Below are 12,709 nucleotides of genomic sequence, written 5' to 3'. Positions count from 1 at the left end.
TGTGAAATAGTCTATTCCCACAATGAGAAATTTGACTTGTCCTGACCCCTGGGGCAAGGGTCCAAGGAGGTCGAGCCCCCACTTTGCGAATGGCCAGGGCGACATAACACTAATGAGCTCCTCTGGTGGAGCGATAGAGAAGTTAGCATGCTTCTGACATGGTGGGCATGTTTTGACGAACTCTGTTGCTTCCTTTTCCAAGGTTGGCCAGAAAAAACCGGCTCGGAGTACCTTTTTAGAAAGAGCTCGTGCCCCCAGGTGGTTGCCACACATGCCACCATGTACTTCTTCCAAGACTTCCCTTGTATTAGAGGTCGGCACACATTTTAGGATGGGTGTTGAGATCCCTCTCCTATATAAGATGTCGCCTACTATGGTGTAGTACTGTACCTCTCGTATTAGCCTTTTTGCCTCCTTCTTATCTGTGGAAAGTATCTCTGATTTGAGGTAGTTGATTATGGGGGCCATCCATCCTTGATCCCGACCTGAAATGGTTAGGACATTTTCTTCTTCCGAGATCGGTGGACTTGGCAATGTTTCTTGGATGAGGCTTCTGTTATTGCCCCCTGGTTTGGTGCTGGCTAGTTTTGAGAGTGCATCAGCTCGAGTGTTCTGTTCTCGAGATATATGTTGGACCTCATATTCTCCGAATTGTCCGAGCTGGTCTCTGGTCTTGTCCAGATATTTTTTCATGGTAGGGTCCTTAGCTTGGTAGCTTCCATCTATTTATGAGGTAACTACTTGTGAATCGCTGAAGATGACAAGCTTTTGAACTCCTACCTCCCTAGCCAGCCTCAAACCAGCCAGTAATGCCTCATACTCAGCTTAATTATTTAAAGCAGGGAATTCGAACTTTAGTGAGAACTCGATTTGGGTTCCCTGATCACTTTTTATAATTACACCTGCGCCACTCCCGATTTTGTTTGAAGAGCCGTCCACGTAGAGATTCCATTTTATGGGGTTCCCAGGGCGTCAGTGTATTCTGCAATGAAGTCGGCCAGGTACTGTGATTTGATGGCTGTCCGAGCTTCATATCGAAGATCGAATTCGGATAATTCAATTGTCCACTGTAGGATTCTTCCAGCTAAGTCTGTTTTTTGTAGGATGCCTTTTATGGGTTGGTTGGTTCGTACTCTGATGGTATGAGCTTGAAAGTATGGTCGAAGTCGTTGGAAAGTGAGTATGAGGGCGTAGGCAGACTTTTCTATTTTTTGGTAGTTTAGTTCAGCTCCTTGTAGAGCCTTACTGATGAAGTAGATTGGTTGTTGCCCGCTCTCGTCCTCTTTGACCAATGCTGAGGCTATTGCCCAACTTCCTACGGCGAGGTATAGTATGAGTGCTTCTCCTTCCCGTGGTCGGGTAAGAATGGGTGGTTGCCCCAAGAATTTTTTGCTTTCCCTTCCTTAATGTTGCATAAAAGGGGAGAGATCTTATGGATGATCCGGCCAGAAATCTGGACAAAGCTGCCAGTTTGCCGTTGAGCTGTTGTACCTCTTTGATGCAAGTCAGACTTTTCATGTTGAGTATAGCCCGGCATTTATCTGGATTTGCCTCGATTCTTCTTTGGGTGAGCATGAAGCCTAAGAATTTGCCAGCCTCTACTGCGAAGGTGCACTTTGCGGGATTAAGTCGCATACCGTGCTTTCTGATGGTGTCGAACACTTTGGTGAGGTTGGACAACAATGATTCCTCACTTTGTGTTTTTACCAGCATGTCATCTACGTAAACCTCCATTAGCTTTCCAATATGGTCAGCAAAGACTTTGTTCATCAATCTTTGGTAGGTAGCCCCTGCGTTTTTGATCCCGAATGGCTTAACTATATAGCAATAGTTTGCCTTTGGGGTTAGGAACGAGGTCTTTTCTTGATCAGGTGGGTACATTGGGATTTGGTTATATCCTGAATAGGCATCCATGAAGGAGAACTACTTGTATTCGGAAGAGGCATCCACTAGAGTATCTATGTTTGGGAGCGGGTAGGGATCTTTTGGGCAGGCCTTATTGAGATCGGTGTAGTCAGTACACATTCTCCACTTGCCATTTGACTTCTTCACTAAGACAATGTTGGCTAGCCATAATGGGTATTTGACCTCCCTTATGAACCCTGCCTCTAGTAAAGCTTGCACTTGCTCTTCCACAGCTTGGGATCTTTTTGGCCCGAGCTTCCTGCGTTTCTGTTGCACGGGCCGAGATCTAGGGTATACTGCCAGCTTATGGCACATTAGCTTGGGATCTATGCCGGGCATATCCGCTGCCTTCCATGCAAAGAGATCGGCATTATCCCTTAGGAATTGTATCAGTGGCTCTTTTAAGTCTCTCTTTAAGGTTGCCCCGATATTTGTTGTTTTATCGTGGGCATCCCCGATCTGGACTTCTTTGATCTTGCCTTCGGGTCGCGGTCGAAGTTCCTCATGAGCACGTACTCTCCTGAGTTCGATAGTGTTGATTTCCTCCCCTTTGGGGTTGCCTTTAAGGTTTAGACTTTCATTGTAACAGCGTCGCGCAATCTTTTGGTCTCCCTTTATCGTGGCGATCCCTTCTGAAGTTGGAAATTTCTTGCACAGATGTGGAGTGGAGACTACTATGGCGAGCTGGTTTAGCGTTGTCCGACCTATTAGGACGTTATAGGCTGAGCTCACGTCGACTACTATGTAGTCTATGTTAAATGTCCTGGACCGAGTTCCTTTTCCAAAGGTTGTGTGCAGTGAGATATATCCAAGTAGTTGGATTGAAGTGTCTCCCAGTCCGAACAAGATATTCGGATATGCTCTGAGCTCTTTTTCTTGTAGGCCGAGCTTATCAAAGGCGGATTTGAACAAGATGTTTGCGGAACTTCCCTGGTCGATTAGTGTTCTGTGGAGGTTTGCGTTGGCCAGTATTATGGTAATGACCATGGGGTCATCATGCCCTGGGATGATGCCCACAACGTCTTCTTTGGTGAAGGTGATATGGGGGAGGTCGACCAACCTGTCTCCTTCTCCAACATGATACACCTCCTTAAGGTGTCTTTTACGTGACGACTTAGAGATCCCTCCTCCTGCGAATCCTCCATTGATCATGTGGACATGCCTTTCAGGGTATGATTGGGACGTTCAGCTCGTCCGATCTCTTCCTCCCTTCTTCTTTTCCTTGGCTCGTCTGCTTTATTAGCCAGAAATCGATCTAACCTCCCTTCTCGTGCTAGTTTTTCAATGACATTCTTTAGATCAAAGTAGTCGTTGGTGGAATGTCCATAGATTCGGTGGTATTCACAATACTCTGTCCGATTTCCTCTTCCTCTTTTATGTTTAATCGTACGAGGGGGCGGGATCTTTTTAGTGTTGCACATCTCTCGGTATACATCCACAAAGGACACTCTGAGGGGAGTGTAGTTGTGGTATTTTCTAGGTTTTTCATTTGGCTGGTCTTCTTTTTTCCTGGACTCTTTATCCTTGTCTCGAGGGGGTAAGAGAGTCCGGATTGTGAGGTTTTCCCTAGTCGAGAATTTTCCTCCATGTTGATATACTTCTCTGCCCGTTCTTGTACCTCGTTTAGAGACATTGGATGCTTTTTTGATATGGAGTGGCTAAAGGGTCCTTCTCCCAGACCATTGATAAGACCCATGATGGCTGCTTCTGTTGGCAGACTTTGTATGTCTAAACATGCCATGTTGAATCTTTCCATGTAGTTGCGGAGGCTCTCCCGATCTCCTTGCTTAATCCCTAACAGGCTTGGGGCATGTTTGGCTTTGTCTTTTTGGATGGAGAATCTGGCTAGAAACTTCTTGGCGAGGTCATCAAAGCTTGCTATTGACCTTGGTGGCAAGCTGTTGAACCACTTTATTGCCGTTTTGGTTAAGGTGGTCGGGAAAGTTTTACAGTGGATTCTGTCTGAGGCATCCGTGAGATACATCCTACTTCTGAAATTGCTGAGATGATGGCTCAGATCTGAGGTACCATCGTATGGGGTCATGTCAGGAGCTTTGAAGTCTTTTGGGACTTTAGCTTTCATGATCTCTTTGGTAAATGGGTCTTGATCTTTGTGGGAGTTGTCTTCCTGACTAGATCGAATTGTTTTGGTCTTAAGGTCAGCCTCGAGCTTTAGGAGCTTGTCCTCTCACTCTCGATGTCGTCTTGTTTCCCTCTGGAGATCTCTTTCGGCTTCGCGTTGGTGTTCTGCCTCTTGTTCGAGCTGCTTGAGACGTTCCTGCTGTTCTCGGAGGGAATCTAAAATTTCTGTGTTTGGAGAATGCTTGTCTCCGTTTTGGTGAGATGTATCTTTCGGTGTGATGTCCGCGTTCTTATGTGGCATCCTGTTTTCCAAATCAGAATTGTGGTCGTTGTCAAGGTTGTCCGCCATGATGATGGAATGACTTCCAGGTTCCCCGGCAACGGCGCCAATGTTCCGAGGGTTATCTGAAACTGAAGGTCGATCTCGGATGAGATCTTCTGTGGTGGTCGGAGCTGTTGTGTCGGACTTGCTGGACCTTGAGATGTTGCTGATCCTTGATCACCGGAGGGGGTGGTACCTGCAAGAGACTCCGATACTTAAGTTAGCACAGGCTTTAAGCAGGTTTTTATGTAGAATTAGAGTATGAGTTATACCTGGGTGCTTCAGTGTATTTATAGTGGTGTGGGCTGACCTTTCTAGATAAGATAAGTTAGTTATCTTATCTTATCTTTGAATGAAGTCATCTTATCTTTTAGGCTAACTGCCTTTGGAGTGGGCTGTGTCCCTCTGTCTGGACCTACTTGGGCCTTTATAGCGATTGGGCCGAGCTCTTTAAGGGAAAGGTCGGTGGCCATCCAACCTGAAGAGGTCGGTCGTTCCTGTCTGAAGTCAGCTCGGGTCGCATAGCTCGACCCGTGGTACGAACAGGTAGCCTTTAGTTAAAATTTTTTTTCTTTTTTAATGTTTGGAAAAAATAAGAAGATTTAGAAGCTAAGCATGGTAAATATCTGGATAAGGCAACAAGTCTCCCTATTAAACATTGGACTTCCTTCACTGTTTGTGGGCTTTTCATCTCTAGTATAGCTCGGCACTTGTCTGGATTAGCTTCTATACCTCGGCTTGTAAGCAAAGAACCTAGAAATTTGCCTCCTTGTACACTAAAGGCCCATTTTTCTGGATATAGTCGCATGTTATACTATCTAATTTGATTAAAGATTTCAGTGAGGTTGTCTACGTGTTTGTTGTCGAGCTTTGTTTTCGCCACCATGTCGTCGACATAAACCTCCATATTCTGCCCGATTTGGTTTGCAAACACTTCATCCATAAGGCGTTGATAGGTTGCTCCTGCATTCTTAAGTTTAAAAGGCACTTTATAGCAATAATTACCAAAGTCAGTTATGAAGGCAGTTTTACTTTAATCAGGAGGATGCATCATAATTTGGTTATACCCAAAATATGCATCCATAAAGCTTAATGTTGCATAGCCTAAAGCATTATCAACAAAAGAATCAATAGATGGTAAAGGATAAGCATCTTTTGGGTATGCTTTGTTAAGATCAGTAAAATCAACACACATGCGCCATTTACCGTTGTATTTTTTTTACCATTAAAACGTTGGCCAACCAAGTTGTAAATCTGATTTCTTGTATCAAGCCAGCATTTATGAGATTCTTAGTTTCCTCCAAGGAAGCTTATTTTTTCTCAATGCCGAGGTTGCGATTCTTCTGAGTTATAGGTCGGACAAATGGATTGAGTGCTAATTTGTGAGAAATGATTGAGGGATCAATCGCAGGCATATCAGCAGGAGTTCAAGTAAATAAGTCGGCATTTTGCTGTAAAAAGTTTTGAAGCGTATCCTTCTCTTTTGAGCTTAGAATTGTACCTATATAGGTAAATTTAGTTGGATCATTATTTAAATAAACTTTTTGTAACTCCTCCATTGGTGTTGGTCGTTCAAGGAGCTCAGCTCTTGGATCAAGATTGGCTAATGTTGTGAGCTTGTCAGGATTTTGAACAGTGTTCACTTGTGCACCTATAGCTCGGCTTGCGGCTGCTAATCTCAAACTGATATTGTAGCACAATCGTGCTTCATGATGGTCAATGTGAATAGTTGCAATGAGGTCATCCTGCATAGGAAACTTAACATAGAGATAAATTGTGGATGCTATAGCGCCAAACCTATTTAGAAAAGGTCGGCCAAGTATTAAATTATAAGGACTGAAACAATCAACAACCAGATATTGAACATCAGAAGTTTTAGCTAAAGGATGCTCACCCAGTATGGTTTGTAATCACACAGATCCCAAGGGACACGTTCACCCGAAAACCCGACCAAACCTCCAGTGGAGGGTTGAAGTATGTTATTGCTCAGCTTCATTTTCTGGAATGAAGAGTAAAATAGGACGTCTGCGCTACTTTCAGGATCGAGCAGTACTTTTTGCACTAGTAGGTCTCCCAATTGGATAGAAATAACAACTAGATCATCTAGGTTGGTGCTGTTTGTGTTGAAGTCAGACGGCTGGAACGTCATTTTTGGGAAATGAAGAGGAGACTGGGATTCACTGAAAGCACCCTCTACCAAGTGGATAGCTCAGTATGTATGCTTTTGGGCGGAGTTTGAGATCCCTCTACCAGCGAAACCTCCAGATATGCAGTTAATGACTCCTCGTGGTTGGTCAAGGTGAGTATGAGTGGTCTTCTCCTTGTCTCCGAAATGTTGTCCTGTAGAGAAATGGTTGGTAGAGTGTGTTGTGCATTTTTGAATGTGGCCGCTGATGTATTTGTCCAAATGGCCCTGTCGGGCTAGTCGCTCTAACAGGTCTTTGGCAATAACACACTCATCGGTAGTGTGTCCATGCTTTTAGTGGAAAGTGAAATATTTGGACTTATCCACATTCTTCATATCCTGATAATTACTAGCTTTCCAAAGAGGCTTGATGAGCTTTGCATTTAGGATTTCTTTGATTATTTCCTCCCTCTTGGTGTTGAATTGTATATATGAGTCATAACTGGGAGTTAGCTTGAAAATCTTTTTGTTGTCCCGAGATTTCTCCTTGTCCTTGTTATTGTGGACTTTTTCCGATTTTCTAGCCTGCCAGAGCTCCTCAATCTCCATCTGACCTTTAGCCTTCTCCCAAAACTCAGCAAGTGTTTTTGGTTTTGCTAGGGTGATTGCTTCTTGGAATTTTCCTGGCCAAAGTCTGCTCTTGATGGCATGCAAATGCACCTCATAGTGAAGATCTGAGATAGTAATTGCCACCTTCGTAAACGAGTAATATAGTCTTTCAGACTTTCTTTTTGTCCTTGTTTGATTATGTTCAAGTAGTCGGAATCATGTAGATAAATGGAAGATGCCGCAAAATGATCTTCAAAAAGCTTTGCCAATTTCTAAAAATGAGAAATAGAATCTACAAGCAAAGAACAAAATCAATCAAGTGCAGGACCATCTAAAATAGTAGGAAAACAACGACATAAAACAGGGTCAAAACCACCATTTACTATCATAATAGACCGGAATTTCTTGATGTGATTCTTTGGGTCGCTCAATCCGTCATAGGAAGTTAAGGTCATTGGTAAAGTGAACCTCTTGGGCATTTGAAAATTCAAGACATCAGCAGTGAATGGACTAACAGCATTGTCCAATTCATCGTCTTCGTCGGCTTGCCGATCTTCTTCTTACCGTTGAGTTTTAGAAACGTGCGTTGGATCAGAATTGTGTTCCTCATCCTCTAGCCACTCATTATGATAATCATTATTTTCAATCTGAGCATTGGTCAACTCGGCTATTTGGTTTGTCAATCTTTGATTTTGTTCTGCCATATGCTGATTGGCCTATTTTAACTCAGTTACCATCCAAAGAAGCTCGAATGGTGTCGGAGGAGGTTGGTCAGCCATAGGCAAACAAGGGAATTTTGGGGTCTAAAAAGGGAAAAAAGGATTTTTATTTCTGTACTGTTAGTCGGATACCGGACGGTTCAGGGATGCTTGTCGGGTGCAAAGGTAGGGCCTGGTCTCGATTCGGGCCTGGAACGCCAGGGGAGAGAGCCGTCGACTTCCCGAGATCTTTGTGAGTTGAGGGGGGCGCCACCTGCAATGACACTCTAATGCTCAAGTCAGAAGGGGTGCAGGTGGTATGAGGATAAGGGATATGGTGACGTACCTGGGGGGAGGGATAGGACCCTCCCCTTATATACCCTGTCAGTAGGGCGGGCCCCATAGGGGAAAGCCCCCTTCCAGGAAGTTTTATTTCTCACAGCTGTCATGTAGCTGGTAACAGGGGCGTGTGTCTGCGTCATAGACCAGACGGGTTGTGCGCGTTGACCCGACTGCGCAAATCGGTTTATCTTCGGGCTGGGTCGGCCAACATGCCAGCTGGGCTAGGCCGTAATAGTGCCCCCAACACGCCAGCTATGGCTGTGAGCGCCGTTGGTGGCGTGTTTTGTTTTCTCCCTTACGTATTGTCGCTTAGTCGGTCGTCCGTGGTAAGGACGCGCCTCCTTGCGCGCGCGTAGGCCCGTTTGCTTCTGGGGAGCGTCCTTAGTTGTCTCAATCTTCACGTCGAGCATTTAATGCTCTTAATGGGCAATTCAAAACCCGTGGGAAAAGACTATCTTGCCCCTGTCCATCGCGCTTCTTAGAGTTGGTTTCTTTTTCAGTTTTCATTTGGCTTCTCTTCATTTTTATTGTATCGTCGTTGCATCTTCTTTGCTTTCTTCTCTTTCTTTCCACAATCTCCACTGCGTGCCACTGTTTTGCCCAGATCTTTATCAATTCTTTGATCCTCCTTGATCGTCTTCACTATCCTGGTAAGCTTCCTATCCTTTTCCCTGGTATTAATGTGGTGTCGTTTGTTTTCATTGTTCATCTTCTTGATTTTGCATGTGCACTTCACTGTTGTTATGAACTGCATATTTACTGGCGTTTTAGCATTAGTTAGATACTGTAGGAGGGTTACCATTTTAGGATTTTTCTTTTTTAGTCTTTGTTTTGGTAGTTGCAGCGATTGAGTAGGTTGGTTATAGTTTCTGGTAGTGGTATGGAGGCTTTCTGGTAGTAGTGCCGGTATCCCGACCTCTTAGACTGATTTTGAGTGGTGCCCCCACTGTAGGTATGGTCCAGCATCCCATTGTAGGGGTCATGAGACCGGCGCCCTACGACCGATATGCGTGGGTGACCTCAGATGTCAAGGAAACCCCGAACCAGATGTCTTTGGAGGAGCTCACGGAGTTTCGACAAGCAGAGTACCTTTGCGGGGGAGGAGACGAGGAGAGTAATTATGATGCTTTCGTTCCCGCCGAATAGGAAAGGATATACCAGTTGAACTTGCACTCTCCCCAGGTTCTCGATTGGATCTGGTTCTACAAAGCCATGTTTACATATCTGGGGGTTCGCATCCCCTTTTCTCCTTTCCAAATGGCGCTGCTAAATTGCTGTGACGTGGCGCCATCCCAATTGCATCCGAATAGCTGGGCCTCCATCCGTTGTTTCAAGATGGTGTGCGAGTTTCTAGAGCTGCCGGCCTCAGTCGAGGTGTTTCTTTTTCTTTTTACCTTAACAAACCCTTCCAAGCAGGGGAGGGCAAAAAAGGATTTCATGTCCTTCCGGGCAGCTCAGGGTCGAAGGATCTTCGGCTTGTTCGAGGACTCATATCATGGATTCAAAGATAAATACTTCAAAGTTCGCCCGGCTGAAGGTCAGCACCCGTTTTGGCTGACCCTGGAAGGGGAGCACCGTATCCCGACTTATTGGAGCTTCAGGGCTGGGGCTAATGCTTTCACTAAAATAACGTATAAAGGGTTATCCCTTGAGAATAAGAGGGTTGCCGACGTATTGTTGGCTGTTTTTAGGAAGAACCTTGTTAACCCCCATCTCCTTATGGGTGATCGGGACATGGCTAGGAATTATATATGTGAGTAGCCGTATAGCAATTTACCCGTGTTTACAATTGTTCTTTTGTTGTTTTGATTTGACGACTAATAGGCTCGTGCTTTGTTGCAGTGTCAATGTCTGCCGAGGTGACAGGACTTGATGCTCTATTCAACACCTTCTTAGCTGATGGCAGTGATGATGATGACTCCGCCACCCCTGCCCAGGAGGTGTCAGCCGACGATGTCATTGAGCCTGAGCTCCCGTCCCAACCTTCCCAGGGGGAGGGGCCAAGAACCAACACCACCTCGGGTCCTCAGCAGGAGGTAGGAGCTGGTTCGGGATACCGACCAGAGGGGGATCTGGGGAACGAGGAGGAAGGTGATGATTCAAGGAAAAGGAAATCGCCTTCTAGCCCTGAAATTGAAGTGCTGGTTGAGAATCCAAAGAAAAAGAGGCCGTCTTCCAGTCCGGAGGGGGTTCTCACCATTATGGAGAAGAACTTTGATGCCGGGAACTTCATTGATTCCCAGCTGCTTACCGGAGAGGACTTCTTTTATGGTGGGGACCTTGCTTCGCAGGCGAGGTGGATGTACCGCACTTTGCTTCGAGGGGCAGCTATAGCGAGGAAGGCGGAATCCGCCTTGGCGGGGACCTAGTCTTTGGAAACGAAACTTGAATCTTCAGTCAAGGCCAATGCCAAGTACAGAGACGAAGTGAAGTTGCTTCGAGAATAACTTGTTGCTGCCGAGGAGAGGGCCAAGATAGTCGAGGAGAAGGTCAAGGTCGTTGAGGAGGAGGCCCAGACTGCTAAGGAAAAGGTTAAGACCGTTGAAGCCTCCGTAGCGCGTCTTACCGAGCGAGAGCTCACCCTGGAAAGTCAACTTAACACTGCTCAGGGTCGAGTGGTCGTGCTAGAGAAGGAACGGGATGAGGCCCTCTCGTCGGCCAAGGCGGCCCAGGGTGAAGCTGCTGAATTTAAGAAGAAGTATAAGGACACTGTGAAGCAGGGCAAGGGTGCTTTCAAAACTATTAGGGATACTTCGGCCCAGATTTGATACTTCGGCTGTTGGCGTTTTCAAAACTATTAGGGATGGCAAGATTGTTGACATGCCGAAGAAGTAACCTATATCTTTTAGCTTTGTAGACTGTAAACTTTTGTGGATTTAGAACTTTCGTAGTTTTAACAAATATGTTTGCCATTTGGTCGGCATGTAACGAACTACTTCTCTTCTCACTTCGTTGGTAATCTTTTTACTTTATATCCTCTTTACCATTCTGTTGGTAGTCGGCTATTTGTTTATATTTGCTTACCGTTTTGATGGTAATTGGTGAAGCTAGACCATGGCTTTTATTGTTTTGGTAACCGCGCATGGCGATGTTCTTTGCTTTGGTGGTTTCCGGGGTGATCAGTCTCGGCATACCGTTTCGTCGTTTAACCGGTGTAACCATTCAACTAGTAATGCTCAATGCAAAAAAGAAACGACAAATGGTAGACGAATAATATAGGTAAATGGTTCAAAGGCAAGGTAATAGTAAATATATGACAAGGGCAAATAACTCAACAGAAAATAACACGGATCTTACTAAACCGTTTTCAGCGGTAGGTCATCTGCCCGGTTGGCGCTTCTTGCTTACCAGGAATAGAATCTCCTTAAGTTACCCGCATTCCAGGTCCTTGGAACTTCATTGCCGTCCAACCGCTCTAGCTTGTAGGCGCCATTGCCGATGACCTCCTGATAATCTACTATTTTATGGTTTATATTGTGTTTAATTGTATGGTTTTATAATGATCCTTACCCACTTATTCATTAATTTAGCATGCATTTATATTTCCTTCCTGAAATTATTACATGATTGAAAACCACTTCCTAGAGACTTTTAATTATGCATTTTAATTCTTCTTTATTCCATTCGATGCCGTGATCTGTGTGTTAAGCGTTTCAGGCTTTATAGGGCATGAATGAGTTGGGGATTGGAAAGGAAGCTAGCAAAAATGGAAGGAACACAAGAAATTGAGGAGATAACCAGCGAGAAGTGACGCGGCCGCATGGCTCATGCGACCGCGCGAAAGAGGAGAAATCGCAGTGACGCGACAGCATGGCTCACGCAACCGCGCGGACTGGAAAAGCACGAGCGACGCGGAGGCGTGGACGACGGGAACGCGTGGCGAGGAAAAGCGCGAATGATGCGTCCGCATGGATGACGCGATCGCGTGACATGCGCGATCTGCATAATCTGTAGGATTCGCTGGGGGCAATTTTGGACCCTATTTTGCCCCAGTTTTCGGCCCAGAACAGCAGACTAGAGCCAGAGAACATGCAGAAACCAAAGAGAACATTCATTCTACACAAGTTTAAAATTAGATCTATTTTTTACTCCTCCTCTAGGTTTTCTCTCTAGACATTCATAGTTCTTAGGATTTAATTTGCGATTGCTCTTTGCATTGGAACACTGAGAAGAGTTATTACCTCATCAAGACTTCGTCATTCTAGTTCGTTTTCTTTACTTGGTTTACTCTTTCATGTTCTCTGCTTTGTTTAATTTTACCATTGGAATATTCTTAGGATTATTTAATACAAGGATCACTTTTATTTTTAATTTATTATTTTAATTTTTATTTACAATGTCTTTCTTTAATTCCTTTTTATATGCTATGAATTTTACCTTTACAATGAGTGAGTAGTTCCCTAACTTGATGGGGAGTTGATTGAAAGGAACCCTTGAGTTGGAAGGTTCAAGAGAAAGATTGTAATTAGGTTATTGTTGGTTTGCTCTCTAATTCCTAACACCAATCCTCCCCAGAGTGGATTGGGACTGGTGGATAGAACAGCATTCCAACTTGTTTTACCTTCCCTTACTTAGTAAAGGATAACTAAACGAAATAACTCTCAATTGTCAATTAATCTTAAGAGT

This window comes from Arachis ipaensis, chromosome B07 (genome assembly GCF_000816755.2).
Source record: "Arachis ipaensis cultivar K30076 chromosome B07, Araip1.1, whole genome shotgun sequence".
In the NCBI taxonomy this organism is placed as follows: Eukaryota; Viridiplantae; Streptophyta; class Magnoliopsida; order Fabales; family Fabaceae; genus Arachis; species Arachis ipaensis.
The sequence above is the reverse complement of the archived record's forward strand: the minus strand, read 5'-3'. Positions refer to the sequence as shown.